The following is a 17157-nucleotide window of genomic DNA, read 5'->3' on the forward strand; positions in this document are numbered from 1 at the left end:
AGCAGCAGCCGCCTCCGGCCGGAGAGGAAGCGGCGCATCCGATTGGCTGGGAGCTGTTGTCAATTACAGCGCTGCTCCCGTTAGCCTCATCGCCAACGCGCTGCGGCGCCGCCATCCTCTGTTACGCTCAGCCAGCGGTGCGGAGGGAGCTGTCTGTGCGCCTACCTCAGAAATAGCATCGAAAATAGAAACAGTCCCCCCTAGCGCGGTCTTTATGATGGGATACGTAATTGCAGCGCTGTAGACGCCTTTGATCCAGGTAAGGGGTCATTTTACCCCCCTACTTCGTGTTTACTTCGCTTTATGAGGCGGCGGGCGCCGTTTTAATTGATAGCAGGCTAGGCGGCTAATGGGCGCGTGAGATTAAGATGTGTGTGGACGGAGGGAAGCGTCGCGTCTCGCGTTTTGGCTCGTGGGTGACGGACAGCCGGCGGGCTTTGTGCGAAAAGAGCTTAACGGGAGTTTTATCAAGGAAGCTCTCCGGTGCCCGAGGTCCACAGTGATTTAAAACGGCAGCCGGAGACAGTGCGGTTCGGATGCGATGGACGGGGAGGTGGGACCGCCGCGCCGAGCCGGTCGGCACCGTCTGCTCCAAGGAGGGAGTTTAAAAAGGGGCAATGCGGCGCAAATGCGGCCAGCAGCAACTTTAAGGCATGCAAACTTCTCGCCGTCGGCGGGTCGGGAAGCACGGCAGCGTCTCCCCCTTTGTGGGTTACCGTTGTCTGGGCTTTGAAGGGTTACCATTGTTTGGGGGGATACTTTCTGGGATGCGGATGCGTGGATCCCGACATGACATTCCTGGGCCCACCCTGGTGCCACAAGCCCCCATTGTTGATCCCTGTGTGCTTCACAACAGCATCTTTATTGTGCGGCTCAGACTGCTAGCGACGTGCGCTTATTTACTCTCACCTCCCGGCAATCATTTAAATATCCTAGATAATACCTGTCCCTCATATGCAGCTTGCATGTACGAACATTCCATTTACAGCGTCTTTTTTACATTTTTCTTTATTTCTGTCATTATTACTATGGGCTAACATGAATTAATAATAATTTTAAAACAAGTTTAATAACAACTGGATAACCGTTATAGTATTTTCTGTTTGTGCTCAGTAAAATCCGGCGTAATGCATAACTAGGGCATGTTCAAGTGGAAAATTTGTCCGTCGTTTTATGCTGTATTTACAGTTTATTCTAAGATCATTTGCAATTTTATTTGATGATGTGAGTCGCGCTGTTACGTTCGGGTATCTGAACCTTTTCATTTTTGCTTAGATCTGCGTCAATGTTGTATCAATTAAGATTGCAGACTGTTGCTTTTTGCAGCGAGCACATTCTTTCCTCCTTTCAGGTGTGATGAAATGCGTGCAGATGTACGCCTTCCTCCGTTGTCAGATGTCTTGCACTAGGTTCCTGTGTGTTTGACTTGCAACATTGATGTGAAGTCAAACGTTTTCCGGGAAGACGATCAAGAGTGGATATGCCAGTCTGGAGATGTGTAGCAGACTGTTTAATTATAAATCTTGCATTAACATTGGACCAATAATTCTGTCGCATTTTTAATTCTTTATGAAACCTGTTTATCAATGAAGTCACTGTCTGAATGTGGTAGTAATGGGGTATGGGTAGTGTCTTTGAGCAATTGAAATGTTAGGAAGTGTTTTGTGGGTGTTTGTTTTGGTAAGTTTGGCAAACAGTTTCATGACTGAGCCATACGTGTGAAAATGACGACTTTGCTTGGAAGAAGGATGCCGAATTTTGGAAAGAGCCATCAGCTGTATCACTGAATGCGCCACATTGTCATCTGGGGCTGTTTTCTGCACTAAGATATGCGCAATTTTCCATTTCCCCGACAATTAGGGCAGTTTCTGTCCTAATATAGCACTAAAGCTTCGAGTGCCGCCGCTGTGCTCTCAGTATAGTTGACTTTTCGGTATGTTTATGGTTAAGTAGATGTGTGTGGTGATACTCGTTCTTGTACCGTTTTTGCGAAGTCTGCGTTCCTGTCGAGGAAGCTGATGTCAGAAATAGCATGCAGTTCCTGGCTTGTGGGTTTCCTTAAAAACAAAAAAAAGCCAAGTTCTTATTTCCGTTGTATTTCCTGTAAAATGCCCCTTTTAATTCAGGTAGCAGTAGATCATAGTGAGCCATCATTCATCACATCTTAAATATGAACCTTCCAACCACACAAAAAGAGTAGCCTTTTGAAGACCTCCTTTCCATTGCCTTTGGTCAGTGTTAGATTGGTGCCGTTGGTGCATATTTACCCATCTTTATTTTCCCTGTTATAAAGTGACAGTGGTCAGCTTTGGTGTATGCTGGTCTGTTACCATGGGTTAAATGTAAGGTACAATTTATCAGGTAGCTCATAGGACTAACTGACCTTTCCCTGTTGACTCTTCTACCTGCCATTCAAATACATGGTCTGATTATTTAAAATGCCTGTGAATGTGTTCACATGGCTTTATTTCTGTTAAATTAGGATGTGCTCCATCATTCTCCGGATTTTATTTATAAGGAGTGTCTGTCGTTCCGGGAAACGGCTCTGTGTCGAGGTGGTGCAGTCGCCCAGGGTTGCATCGAGCCCACGCAGTGCGACAGGGGCTTTCTGCAGTTTGGTGGCGAGCTGCTGGCTTTTCGGCGCTCGGCCGGCAGTGTCGCAAGCGCCGCCCACGCACCTGTGTAATTCCTGCTTCCGAGTAGAGCGGATGTATCAGTCACTCGCATGCCCCACACCCCGATGTGACCGGTACTGTTTCATCACATCGTCTGGTGTGTGACGCAATAATTGTTAGTGTCTCCCAGCTGGGTTATTGGCGTCCTTCAGAGTTCAGTCTTTCTGTTCTGTTTCATTTATGCATTGTTAGGTGTATAATAAGAAATTAAGAGACCTTGTGGATTTCCTGTCTGCAGTTTTGTGTGGGGCAGCAATGAGTGAGAGAGTTAATGGTTTACAAGATCTACTGCAAGCTCGCGTCTGAAGAAATTAATAGCTTTCAGAATCGTGTGAACTCTGTGAATGCATCATGTTGACAAGTTTGTTGTTGTATGGAACTCACCAAATCTGAATGATTTTTTAAATTACTAATTTTTGTTTTTTTTCTCTTCATGTTTTTTTTTGTTTACTAATTAATATTTGTGACTTTTCATTTTTGTTTGAGAGTTACTTTTCAGTCAGGTTACTTCAGTTTCCAGTGACAATCCCCTGGCTCCGTAATCCAGTGGCTGGCACCCTGATTGCCCCCCCCCCCCCCCCCCCCCCCCCACCCCAGATCCCAGCTCGGCTCAGTGCTCGCAGCATGGGGCCCCTCTGCCTCATAGTGCCAGACGCTGACGTTTGCTTATTGTCCAGGCGCTGTGTGGCATGGCTCGCTTTCATGCGCTCTGTTTGTGGGGGGGGGGCATGGACCCTGACAGACACGGTCAGATGGGGTTTCGCTATGTAGGCCATCCTGTCACGTAGCCCTGCCAGCCTTTGACAGCAACAAGCAGCTAAAGCCCCCCCCCCCCTGGCCCTTCACAGTCAGCCTCCAATTGTGGCAGTCTCTCTTCTCATGACCCCCTTGGAGGGGCAGCTTCAAGGGCTCCGGAGGACCTGGTGGAGATGCACCAGATGTGGGTGGGGTCTGATGTTATGGTCGACCTTTGTTACTTGCATCAGCTGGCCCACCTGCGTGAGTCCAGGTTCGACTTGCTGGTCGCATGCCCCCCTTTCAAAGCAGAGCTTTGAACAGGAGCAGCTCTCGCCTCTGCTGAAGAGGCCCCCTTAAAACTGGTCTTATTTCAGCCTGCCAAGCCACCAGGTCTGCTGATTTATATACTCATTACTCTGGTCGGTTAAATGAAGGCTGATGCACTCCGTTTATGCAGCCAAGGAAAGACAAAACACTTAGTCTGCCTTGCCACCCCTGCACCACAGCACTGATGACAACCGGAATTACCAGCATTCCTGTGACTGGTTCGTTGCCCGTCTGTGCCATTTAATGCAAAATGTCAGCGACTGGCAAATGACCAGGAGGGCATGACGCAGTCAGACGGAGCGGATGACCAGTGTACAGGCTGGAGATGCTAAAAATATATGCGGCTTGACAACATCACTTTGAATATTCACTCAGGCTTTCTCCGCGCCATAGCAGGGTGGGAGATGGGGGTCGCCGGCCCTCTACCACGTGATGATGCAGTTAGCTGGTGGCCCTTCTTGTTGTATCACTTACACCTTTTCTTATTATACACCATAACAGATGCCATTGCCCTTTGGTACGACAGTGTCGGAGACTCTCTGATGCAGGTGATGCTTTCTGAAGGATTTCCTCAGTAGATGCTTGCGGTACAAAACGCAAACAGCTGTACTGGGACTGCCAGGCCGCTGTACGAATGGCAGTAATTACATGGGCCAGGTAACATTAGTATTCAAGGCCTGAGCCTCTTTGCAGTCGTGGGTTTTATATTTATTTATTTTTTTTAAAGCGAAAGGTTTCCACATTTAGAGCTGTCCTGGTTTGATTGGGTGGGGCCACAGCTGCCTTTCGCTACTGGCTTGTGTTTTCGGGAGCGCCTTCGACTGTCGCAGAGGTCACTTTTAAAACTATGTCAGCCGCCACCCCTGTAATAGTGTTAGTCTGGCTGCAGGTACAAGGGCATGGGCTTCCTAGCAGCTCCTCCGCCCCTCCCTCCCTCTCTCTCCACCTCTCCATCTTTGTGTTGAAATTGCACATTGGATTTTATGAGCTCTGACAAAATGTAGTGTTGGTTGAAGCAGTCTGATGGGACATTCGTGTCACTGGTGACTTACTGACCGGGCCCACTCACAGACCTGACGATTGCTTTCAAACCCAGAATTTGTTCAGCACTAAAGCACAAAAATAAGCTGTGGTTCCCTCGGAACGCGGTTCTTTGGCTCGATCTGCTTCATACTCTGTTAGAATTGATAGGTCTTTCGGATGCAATGTGGAGACCAGTGATTATGCATGTGTCTATGACAACAATTCGCTGTCAATTTAGGGTAGGCTGCAGGGTGTACCGTGGGTCACATTCGATACGTGATGAAACCATGAAACGGACACGGGTCTTGAGGAACACCGGTGAGGTCTGCTGGGACGGATCTCTGGGGGATGCAGACACCAAGGAGTCTTAGTCAGAAGGGTCCCCTGGGCCGGGGGTCCGGTCCTCAAACCGCCGCTCTCATCTGTCTCCGTAAGGCTGAAATGCATTGGGCTGGTAGAGAAGTGGGAGAAGGTGTTAGTTCAGTAAAAATGCTAATGAATTTCTCAAGGTATGTTTGAAGTATCTGAATCATAAAAATAGACAAAAAAATATATTTCAAATCTTCAAAAATGTTTTTAACTCTGGTTTCCTGCCTTTTGTTGCTTAGTTGTAATGATAAAAAACTACAGTGTCAGTGTAGTGGTTTAGGAGTGAATGACACAATTAATGTGTGGGGTTTTTTTGTATTTCAGATGTGAGGGCAGAGTCTCGGGTTCCTTTTGGGAGCATTATCTAGGCTGCTCCCCTTCAGTGATGCGCGCGTTATTGTCGCTGCGGAATATGCTGTCGGAGCTGCCAGCGCTATATTTAAGATCATATAAATACCGCTGTCCTCACCACTTTTAAACTGCAGTGGTGGTAATTGGCGGTTCCTATAGCAGATTTCTCCCATATGCCTCTGACGTAGAAGTCGGCCAGATTGCTGCCAGATTGCCTGACCTCCGGAGCAGCTGTGTCGCTGTTTTATTTTCTAAAAAAAAAAAACACTGAATCTTAGAAAAGTCTTAATCTATTTCATCTTTTAAATTAGTATATCAAGCAAAGGTGGTTGTCCCCTGCTTTTTGTTATATCGATGTAACACTTGATGGAGCCTGTGTATTACACTTATAACCATTATATGAATAGTTAAAACAAGCTTTTTATACTGATTAGTGTATTTTTGTATAACCAGGACTGAAATAAAGGAAATAATTTTTTATTATATCTAAAGAAATAAAGCTGAGAATTTGTTGTGTCCAGCCATCCTCCCCGTGTGGGTGAGGCAGGGTTTTCCTTTTGGGGATGGGGGGGGGGGGTACTGATCCCCTCTCTCTTTCATACCCTCTGCACGTCTCAGATGGACTTCTCCTGTCCTCACAGTAATCAGCAGGAACACTGTAACCTGTTCTGTCCTCCTCTCGGGCGGGTATGATCCATTGCCGCACTCGGCAAAACCTGTTCCCCCGTGAATTGTCTAACAGTGAACCTTAACCGTGAAGGAAACATCAAAGCAAAGCCCTGAACAGCAAGGCTTCTTTGTGAAAGCTTTAAAGAAGCTTGATGTCGCAGTGGTTTGGTGAAGGGTGATGTACAGGCCTAATCCTTTCCCATGATGCCGCAGTCAGCAGTGCATTGTGGGCAATGCGATGCTGCAGTTGTCGCTGGGTTGAAGTGGTGGTGATGTTGGACAGATTTTGTACCTTAAAGCTGAAATTTCGGTAGCGCTTATGGGCGCTTGACACTGCTCGCGTCTGACTTGGTGTCTGTCCCAGTTCAGTGATGCCGAGTCTCCTAACCCCCCCACCACCCAAAACCCACCCCAGTCACCATCAGGCTGTAGCTTAGGCTGATGCAGCTGTCAGAGTCTGGCAGAAGACACCACCACACTCCTCCTTGTTATCTAACCCCAGATGGGACCAAGCAGTTTAGCCTCTCCCCTGTTAAAATTCTCTGGTGTTATGACAGGTTGGAGGGATATTGATGGCCCAATAGGGCTTTGCCTTTTGGAACTTGAGTCTGTGACGAGTCGAGCTAATTCATTAATTACAGCAGGGCGCACTGCATCTGGGCTAACTTTTTTTTAATAAAATACAGCTTTTGGAACCCCTCATCTTCCTTATCTCCCTTTTTTTTTAATCACTGTGAGTTTTTCTGCATTATTTATTGAGGAATGTGAATTGCGATCATCTCAAGCACCTAAATGCTGGACCCAGCATGAGCACAGGAGGGCTTAACCAGATCCACCCACCCTGAGAATCTGTCTTCTGTGGCAGATGGATACATTCCCGAGGTGCGATTTGCTCCCGAGCCCAGAAGATGGTCATCTGGCGGGTTACTTCCATGCATGACTTTTCCCTGGCAGGTCATTTGATGTTGTTTTCCTGGAATGAATCTCTGGCCGCAGATAGCTGCCGTCTGAAGGAAAACCACATGATCATTTAAGTCTCATGATCATTTTAAGTATGTCAGAAAGCCTGTAGGCCGTAAAGAGGGGACTTACCGACTAGCACGTAGTGCTTATCCAGACTGATGAAATCCGACAGCGGTCACTTCTTACGGTGATGCCGGTAGCTACTAGCTTAGGTACAGGAGCCCCTCTCTTCCTTCAGAAGAAGTAGACAACCAGTGCATAAACTGAAGGTGTCTGCCAAAGGGTACCTGTCTCAGAGCTCATGCTTTCTGGTTCCGTTGCGAGGGCTGGGTGGGAATGGCAGTAGGTTTGTGCAATTTGACAATATTATCAGCACTCACCAGTAACAGAAATTGTGTCGGTGTCGCCTTTGTCTGGGAACCAGGCTTAAGGTTGATCTATACTAGAATCTATGTATGAATCTAGTATGGTAGCCGCATACTCACATAGTCCATACTGTATCTTGACACCTGTAGTTACGTTTCTGGGGAGAGTGCACATCAGTCTGATACACGGCCACCAACCGCGTAGATTCACAGAACTATAAATCAGCCTTTAGGCTACACATGCTGTAATATAAAAGTAAGATTTATGATGGGGCTGTCAGTTCAGCCAATACTGTTTATTATATTTTTTAAACAAACGTGTCTTTTTTTCAGTCTTACTAAACAGAATCTTTAACGTTTTTTGTTTGTTTATTTGATTAGTTTTTCCTCAAACAATGGTATCAGTCCTTGTCAATGTTGGTCATAATTGTGGTAGGCCTATGTGGCTAGGGCTTACCATTGCCACCGGTACTCAAACAGCATACTATTGGTGGTACACCAGTTTGAGAATCATTGCGTTAGACAGTTTTTGATGGCCACAACATATTTTGAAATTACAATGAAATCCGGCCCGCCGATCAATCATTTTCCACAGAGACTAAAAAACAATGATCGATTGTTTGTCTGTGTGGGTGGGTGGGTGGCTGTGATGATGTTGGATGACTTGATAATATCATTTATCATGATATTTTAAAATAAAAATATCAGATATTTTTTTTGACATCGCACAGCACTAGCAGGCAGCCAATCATCCTTCCCTTTGCAAGTGGTGTCTTACCATATTAAAAATTATCATTTTATTGCAAAGCTGAGAAGCATGGCAGTGATGTGGGTGGGGTGGGGTGGGGGGTTGACTACCCTTAAATTCCAGGCCGCAACCAATGGTTCGGCAGAAGTTAATACTTAAATATGAAGTACAAAGGTAATGAGAGAGCAGGGAAAAACAGGTAGGTGACTGACTTCAGTGGTAGATTACGTCAAGGTGGCATGGATGGTGGGTCCTTGGAGGGAGAATCCTGTCTCCCTGCTGGATGTCAGGCCGCCTTTGTGTGGGGGGAGCCGCCCTTAGTGGGGCCTCTATCGCACTGGCTTTGTTGTTGGAGCTCCAGGCGTCGGGGACTGCCGGGATGACGCAGTAAATAGCCGGGGAATGACTGCGTCTGTTGTGCCCCGGCCGGTCACATGACTGCCCATGCCAGTGAGCTACACCCCCACGGCTATTATTCTCCCCCTCCGATGGAAGAGGCCCCGCATGAAAGGGGGATCAGGCGGTGCCCTGGAGCGGCTTTCTGAGTGTGAGACCCTGCTGGGGGTTCGTTTCAGCTGCCGTGAAGGGGGCAAGGCCTTAGAAAAGCTTGTGATGTGTGGGATAAAGGCTGACTGGCAGTTTAATGCCGCCGGGGGAAGAAAATCACATGTTTCCCTCCCTTACCGGGGAGGCCCGGTGCATTTCCATCCAGAAATAAAGTTTGACGGCTGCCCTCCTCTGCTTTAAATTCATCTTGGCCGCGCCACCGAAAGTGTGCTCGGCAGAATGCTTAGCATGCGGCTGTGGGTGTTTTGCAGGTTTTGGTCTTAGGCTGACTCTTCGGAAATGGCCCATTTTGATTTAAATTTTTACTTGTGTGTGTCTTAGGATGCTTTTCCACTGCACCAGGGACTAAGAATTCCCTTTTCCTCTGATTTTTTTTTTTTTTTAGTCTGGTACGAGTACCTAAGATACCAGACCAGCTGGAGTACTTTTTCGGTACTTTGGGCGGGACTAGCAAACATGTTTATTGTCGATTTGGTTATGTAAATAACCTGCCTTGCAAACAAAATACATCTGCCATCTTGAAAAATCATAGCCACGAACTCCAGAAAACAATAAATGTTTAAAAAAAAAAAAAAAAAAGTAGTAGTAATAATGTAAGTGTGGGCAAATGAAGAGACCTGAGCTTAAATTGCGGTCTGGTCAGAATAACCGAGGAAACAAGATGTGGATAGCATGACACGAAATAAAAAAGGATTTGCTATAGTATAGCAATTTTCAAATATCACTGTGTGATTTTGTTGCAATAAGTATGCAAAATGGGATATTTATGAAGCAAAAAAGGAGTTCAAAATAAGTCAATTTTGCTCAAACCGATCTATGAACGAATTCAACAGCATGGATGAGAATGATTATGATATTCTTGGTGAGCACATGCAGAGCTCTTACAAGAGCAGTAGGGAAAAACTTTAAACTGATTTATGTACATATACTAGATAATCTTAAAACGGGATGTCTCGTTAAAATTGCAAAGCTTTCTAAGTTTTGTTTCCTGTGACAGAATAAAGATGTTTTAGCTAAACTTAAAACCCCTGCACTGTAATATTTAGACAGTATGAATGTCTGATCTCAGCCCAGCTGACTATAGCGGTCCTTGCAATATGAAAACTGAGATTTGATTTTGTCATTCAGCACCAATACCAGTTTTTACACCAGTGGAAAACCAACACAAGAAGTACCATAGTTTTTTGAAGTACCGAAAGTATGGTACCTGGTGCAGTGGAAAAGCACCCTTGCAGATGAGCCTGTGCAATTAAATGTCAAAGCCTCCCTCCTTTTCTGCGCTCACCATCTGTTCTCCCATAACAGCTCAGCGGGTTTCTGTAGTGAGACAGCAAGTCTGACTACTTGTCTGCCTGCCTGTCTGTCTCTCTCTCTCTCTCTCTCTCTCTCTCTCTCTCTCTCTCTCTCTCTCTCTCTCTCTCTCTCTCTCTCTCTTTCTGTCTATCCTCATCTCTTTTGCACATTTTTCCTGTTTTGTGCGTATCTGATAATTACCCAAGTAGGTCCCGGCGTAATTAAGTCAGGATTCCTCTTTGCAGCTGACAGTCATCACTCCAGTCTTTACTGCATTTATACTATTTTTTCCCCAGGTGGTATTGTAGGAGGTTGTATTCCTTCTACCTAAGCTTGACGTCTAACAGCCGGTTAACCTGGATACACGTGTGGGTTTTCCCAGATGGCAGCTTCTGCTCTTTTGATGGCTCTGTGCTGCCTTGACGGGTGGTTAAGCTATAGTATAAAGAGCTTGTAGATGTCATGTAATGGCCTGAGAGGCGCATTCCCCCGATTAACGGGCCTGTAAAAGAAGGGAGGGCCCTGTCTGTTTATAACAGAGCATTTAGCTCTGTCTCTGCTCACTTTGCACCACCTAAGTATCTGTCCTCTTCTCACCTTTATCTGGGGCTGTTGCCCGATACCCCAAGCCTACATGATGATATCAGCCGGTTCATTTTCTCCTGCCTAAACACCTCGGTTATCCCCGGTCATCCTCATTAGGGCATCAGCTTAGCTTCAGTGCCTTTAAGCAGAGCACGTCTTATTACAGCTGCCGTGTCCACACTCTTTTTGTCTGGGAAGAATGCTTGATCATGCACTGAGCCTAGTGTGCAGCCTCTATATGTCTCAAGGAGGGAGCACACGCCATCTCTCTAGAAGCTACTGAGCTGTGTATGGCACCTGTGACCTGTTTCACTTCTCCATGAACCCTCCCCGACTGAGGAAGTCAGTCAGCTCGGAAAAAGCTGCATTTTTAGGTCAGCGGAGTTTCCTTCCTTGGCTTTCTCCCTGGGTGTGTTCATTGCTAGTTCACTATTTGTCAGGACGGTGGTGATTTGATAGGGCCGCTGACCAGGCCCAAAGTAGCACGATTCGGTGTTTTTCCACCCGTGCATCTACCCACCTTCCAACCCCCCTGCATGGTCCCTATCTCTAGGAGTAGTTTTCATTGAAAGCATGAATAGTTTAGCTCTTCTTTTTCCTCTCCATGTAGGGCCACCGTTTCAGCCAATCAATGTGGAGCCAGTAAAGAGACCAAAAACAGGGGACGCAGAGGTGAGGCTGAGGAGGCCTTTCGGAGCTGCTTTCCTGCTAGCGCAAGCTCCTGCTATCACTGTGTCCGCTCCCCGGATGGCGGTGTGGGCCTCCTGTTGTGTTACGTGTTTGCGCCCGTGACACAGGAGTGCCGCTTGGCTTTTAAGTTGCCCAACAAGCTGACTATCACAAGCGTCTGCCCACGCTCTGATGAGCTGAACTGCAGCATCGTAGGAGGCCTGTGAGTGGATGCTCTTATTTTTCATTTTCCTCTCCGCTGGTATGATTTGAGAGTAAAGTTCCACTCCAGATTCTCGGAACCCGCCCCGCCCACCCCCTTACTACCCTTTACCAGAAGGAACATTATCAACATGCTTGCTCTTACCAATGGCTGGTTAAATCACATTCATAAGAGTAGCATAACAAAGCATGAGAAAGGTAATGTGTTTGCATTTTGGGTTATCACATCTAACTGTCGTGGTGTTTGTCAACGCACTTGTTTCGAACGGAGACAAGAGTGTGACAGTGAGCTAGAGGAAATGTCGGCTTGATGGCTGATGTTGAGCAGAGGTGACAACACCCATAGGTGCAGTGAGCGCCACGCTTCCACCACGTCCGTCAGCAGCCGAGTTTTCACTTCACAGTGGCCACAGTGCAAAGTGACATCGTAAGAAAGTGCACAGAGTGGCCATTTTCATTAAATTTTTTACACTGTATGTGTGTGAACAGATTGCAGTGCCTTGTAACTTGTCAGTGTCCTGATTTAGCTTCAGCTAGTGAAATTCTTTCACGTTTCTTCTGAACGTCTTTAATGACTTTTTCTTTCTTTCTCCTCTTCTTCCTGAGATGTCCATGCAAAGCCTGTCAAAGGCTGTAAGGTCCCCCCCCCCCCTTCCTGTTTGGGGTTCTGTGCACATCCCGTCGGCCTCTTCCCCAGCCAAAAGGAATGCATTGTGGGAAAACACACTGCACTAGTGTACAGCACGCTATAAATGGATTATTTATTTTTTTGTTTTTATTTTTTTGCGCATTCCTCTGGGGCGGCGGAATGGAAAGCCAGCACAGTGCAGGGGCCCCCATCAAAAGCGCAGATCAGGCAGCCATTTTAACTCGCATGTCCATGTTTTAACATGTGTCTCATCTGCAGCTGCACCGTAGCTGATTTTGCAGTTAGTTTGTGCAGCGGATGGCATTTTAGGGATCAGGGAGGTCACCCCTAGGTATTCATATCTACACAGTGATCTCGGTCGGCCCCTATAGGCCCTGTGCCCCTTCTTGCCCTTCCTATCGCTAGATGCGCTGAATGACTTTGTGCCACTCATCTTGCCCGGCTTGCCACTTCGCTTGCAGGCACTGACTAAAAGCAGCCTGGGTGGTGGTCATTTCAGTCCTACACCGGAGGAGACGCATGGCGTGGTGGTCATTTCGGTCCTACACCGGAGGAGACGCATGGCGTGGTGGTCATTTCGGTCCTACACCGGAGGAGACGCATGGCGTGGTGGTCATTTCGGTCCTACACCGGAGGAGACGCATGGCGTGGTGGTCATTTCGGTCCTACACCGGAGGAGACGCATGGCGTGGTGGTCATTTCGGTCCTACACCGGAGGAGACGCATGGCGTGGTGGTCATTTCGGTCCTACACCGGAGGAGACGCATGGTGTGGTGGCACGACCGCAGCCCATGGGAAGTCGCGTAACCTTAACCTTAACATGTGGCCGCTCCCACCCCCCACACACAGCAGGGAGGAGGTCGATTCTGGGGAATACCAGTGATGATGAGTAACAAGTCGTTTTCTCCCTTCGGTTCAGTGGCAAGACTTTATCCATTACGAAAGCTTTTAAAAGAAGTAGAAGTTGATGCTAATGAAGAAGTGCGGGCATAGATTGCAACCGTCTTCCCGCATGAGATTAATCATGTTATCACCTTTAATATCTTTGGTCCTTGGCCCCTGAGACTCCTTTTAATTCATTTATTTTATTTTTGGTAAAGGCGTTGGGTTTCTGCAAAACAAAGGACGGTTTGGAAAAAATGTGATTAAAGAGAATGTAAGCATACCACTGTTGGTCTATTTCAGCTGCAGCTTGTTTTCTTAACATCTGTTTGCATTTTTCTCTCAATATTCATCCCCCCCATCTTAATAAGGGTTGTTTACTCTACAGGCAGGATTTGGCACTAAGCAAAATGAAACCCAATTGAGGTTTTGTGGAAATTGTCTTCGCGTGCAGGCTGGAATGACCAAAACCAGGAGTTCCCTCTCTGTTGGAAGATCTGAGGCCAGGCAATGAGTTAGAGGTTATTTCGTCTAGGGGCTATACCTCTGCTCTCTCTCTCCACCCCCAGAATGCCCGTGGGTAGCGCCTCCGAGTCTCTGTGCTAAAGTCGAGAACTGGCTGAATGCGAGCACCCACACATTAGCTGCTGAGAAATGTCAGGAGACTCCCACCTGCTTTCTTATAAACATGCGTGGAACAGTTTACAGAGCTCTCGTCTTATTGCAGCCATCGATCTCTTCCCTGCCCCGCTGTGTTAAGTTATCCAGCCCTCGCCTGCCACCGTTGGTTCTAAAGGTGGGTCCTGCACAGGTTTTGATGATGACATCCTGTCTCCTAGCCTTTCAGCCTCGTTGCTCACTTGATAGAGGAACTTGGCGAAGACCACTTCAGAAAAACACAACATGAATAGTCAATGAATAGTAAAACACAACATGTCAGTGAATAGTAAAACATCTACAGCTTCTTTAGATGCACTATTGGCACGCTTCGTAATAGCATACAAATTCCAGTACGTTTTTTTTTTTTACAATTTTAGTAAGCAAGCATATGTTTGTCTTGTTGATTTTTTTCCTAAGGGTGTATGGTATGGTATGGTATCTGTACCACAATGTCATGGAAAATTCCAGCTTCTTGTCTCAGTTGGAAAGGCTAATATTGAAACTTCAATAATCCATCCTCGGTCCACCATACCATTTCAGATAAATTTTTTTTACGATTCTTTGATTTTTATTTTCTTTTTCGAGTATTTAACAGGCTAACACCATATATAGCTGAATTTGTCAAGACATACTCTCTGAATGTTAGAGGGAAGTCTTCTAATATGTATTTTGTGTTTATTCAAATTATGGCGCAGTCTTCCAGTACAGATGAGATGCATATTCTACATTGGTTCATATGTAATTATTTCTTGTTATACCACACATTGGTCTCAAAGTGGGCAACAAAACCTTAAACATAAGAATAGCATCATAGATGAACATAACCGTTTTATACATGCTGTAGGGGTGGGGCCCTGGCGGTCTGCTGCTCTCACATGATTGGTTGGTGCTGCTTTTTTCTCCATCCTCTTCAGACATACTAATTTACTACCACTATTTTCAGATGCTTCTGACTTAATTTTAAATACGTTTTTATGCAGTTACAGTTCTAGCTTTTTGTTTTCTGTCTTGTCCGTCCTTCCCAGGCTGATTCACTGTGTGATTCTACAGTTGACTGTAGGTGTCATACCTATGAAAGTGTTTTATGCAAAATAATGTGCATGTACTTCACTGGCTGGGCGTGGCTCTGAACAGCACACACATTACAGTGAGGCATCTCGCCACTGCCGTTTGATTGGTTGGCATGACTGGCGTCTGAGGACCAGACAGAGGGTGCTGCCTGGTTCCATTGTTCCTCACAGAATCAGTGCCCCACTGAGAGGCCTGACAGGTACATATTCAGGCCAGGGAAGACTAATGGCGTTCCGGATCATCGCCCTTATTATGGACTTGCCGGTGTGGGCGAGGAGGCAACAATCAGTTCGTTCATTTGGCCTTTGCATCTGCCGCAACTTGCACAGTTGCTTGGTGTTGCCCTAGGTTTATCCTTGGCCGTACCCCATGCGAAATAGTCTCCCGTCCACGCAGAACACGTGCACCTCAGCCACTGTCAGCCTGGATGCAGCCGTGAAGTCAACACGGAGGGATTGTAGAGATTTAAATGCTGTCCTGATTTGCAGCGAGGTCTAACACGCGTCCGCTCTGCCTTCACGCATGTGACAGATCCGCTGCAAAATTTCCACTGGGACCACATTAGAGATGGAAAATTCGAGGGCGAGGGGCAGAAGAATAAGGGCCCCTTGTTTCTCAGTGGATGGTTATAGGCCGCCTTTGTCGTTCCGCGACAGATCAAAAACGACGGGGAAGGCCGACGTCAGCTGCCGTCAGGCGGCGTGCAAGCGGCAGCCGGGCCCAAAAAGGCCAGCTTGTTTTCGCACGGTTGGCTGTGGGGCTGGGCCCTCTGCGGCTGGGAAGGCCGCACGGATTGGGCCGCATGGGGGCGGCTGCTGGAATATAACGGGGGCTAAAGAATAGGGCGCCAGTGCTGAGCTATAAAGCCATTGTACATAAAAATCTTTGTTGACAGTGCTGTTTACTTGATTTACCAATCTGTCCAGGGATCCTCCTATCATGTACTACTTGATTGAATATCCCATTTAAGGCTGCTGTGTTTGGGGTTTTTTTTGCTTGTTTTTAAAAAAAAAATTCTCCCCTTGGGTCCTTAAGCCAAGGTGGTTCCACTGTCGAAATTGTGAAAATTGAGATATTAATTTAGAAAACTATTTCTGTTTAATTTTTCTTGGCTTGTGCTGTTAGACTCTATTCGGACCAGGCATTTGATAATACACTCTTGGCCGGACGCGCTTATCTTCTGGCTTTTCATGTGTGGCAGTTTATCAGTTACATCGGCTTTTGCAAAAAAAAACATTAGTGTCAACATTTTTTTTTGTGAGTAAATAAGTACAGCAGAATGAAAATACTCCAAAAATGATTCATGGTGCGTAAGTGGGTGGCAAGTAAGGTTAACCATTTAATCCATTGTTTTTCTGATATTATAAGTTATTGCCATTTATGTGGAGCAGGTAATTTTGTAATGAGAAGAAATAAGAGGACTTAATGAGGAACAAAGCACAAGGTTGCTTAAGAGGATGTGTACAAGAGGAACCAGTGGAAGGTGATGCTAATGAAAACAAATGGAGAAACTGACATCTTTTAAAGGGATGGACACACTGTTCCTATATAAAATGAGGGAATTCTTATTTCACTGTTAAATATAGCTTTTGAAGTGACATTCTAGTGGAGGCTTGCATATAAGGACCGTTTATATTTTTCCGATTAGAGAATAACCACAAACTCTAGCAGTAAATGTCCCTGATGAACATACGACATGCCAACTTTTAATTCCCAACGTGGACACTTGAGGGTAAATCGGAGGATAGCTGCTGGAGCCGTCCTGATCGTCTTTAATCCCGAAGAAGGCAGGGATCAAAGATAGTTATACAGCACTGTGCAAAAGTCTGTGGCAGCCAAAAAAAATGTTTAAATGATCTTCATGTCGGTGTAAATGTATGAGATTCTGTCAAAGTGTGTCAGCTTAGCCATTTCAAAACCTCTCTTAAAGTCACCTCAATATTGGCAGCAACCGCCCAATACACCTGTGTGTTTTTTTTTTTACTTGACCTCTTGCATACCCTGTTCGGCTAATCAATACTTCATCGAGTTATTTAACTGACTAACTAATTAATTGATCAATTGCACTGGTGTTGAAATTTGATAAATACATGGAATGGCTGCGGCACCCAGGTTTGGGAACAGAAGCGATGTTCATCTAGCCATCCAACAAGATATCAGTAACTTTGGAGAACAGAAGAAATTCTTGTTTTGTTTTTTTTATTTCGTTACTGTTAATTTACTGTTAATTTACAAATTACGTTCTACTATTTTTTTTATTATTAAATGTGCACTTACTGGGCAGATAAATAGCTTTAAACATTTACTTTGACTGCCTGCAATTTTCACGTA

General features: G+C 46.0%; 1 protein-coding gene across 5 annotated transcripts in view; it reads left to right on the forward strand.

Moving 5' to 3' along the window:
- fynb (FYN proto-oncogene, Src family tyrosine kinase b) overlaps positions 1 to 17157 on the forward strand; it is a 43446-nt gene that overhangs the window by 2367 nt on the left and 23922 nt on the right. For 2 of the 5 annotated variants that reach the window (XM_072703206.1, XM_072703211.1), the window contains exon 1: positions 75 to 259. The exons of 2 other annotated variants lie outside the window; for them this stretch is intronic. The gene's annotated coding sequence lies outside the window, so the exon portion shown is untranslated. Of the gene's footprint in view, positions 1 to 73; positions 260 to 17157 lie in introns of those variants that run through there. One more of the 5 variants, XM_072703210.1, reaches the window with a different exon arrangement.

The sequence above is a fragment of the Paramormyrops kingsleyae genome, chromosome 19 (assembly GCF_048594095.1).
Source record: "Paramormyrops kingsleyae isolate MSU_618 chromosome 19, PKINGS_0.4, whole genome shotgun sequence".
Classification (NCBI taxonomy): Eukaryota; Metazoa; Chordata; class Actinopteri; order Osteoglossiformes; family Mormyridae; genus Paramormyrops; species Paramormyrops kingsleyae.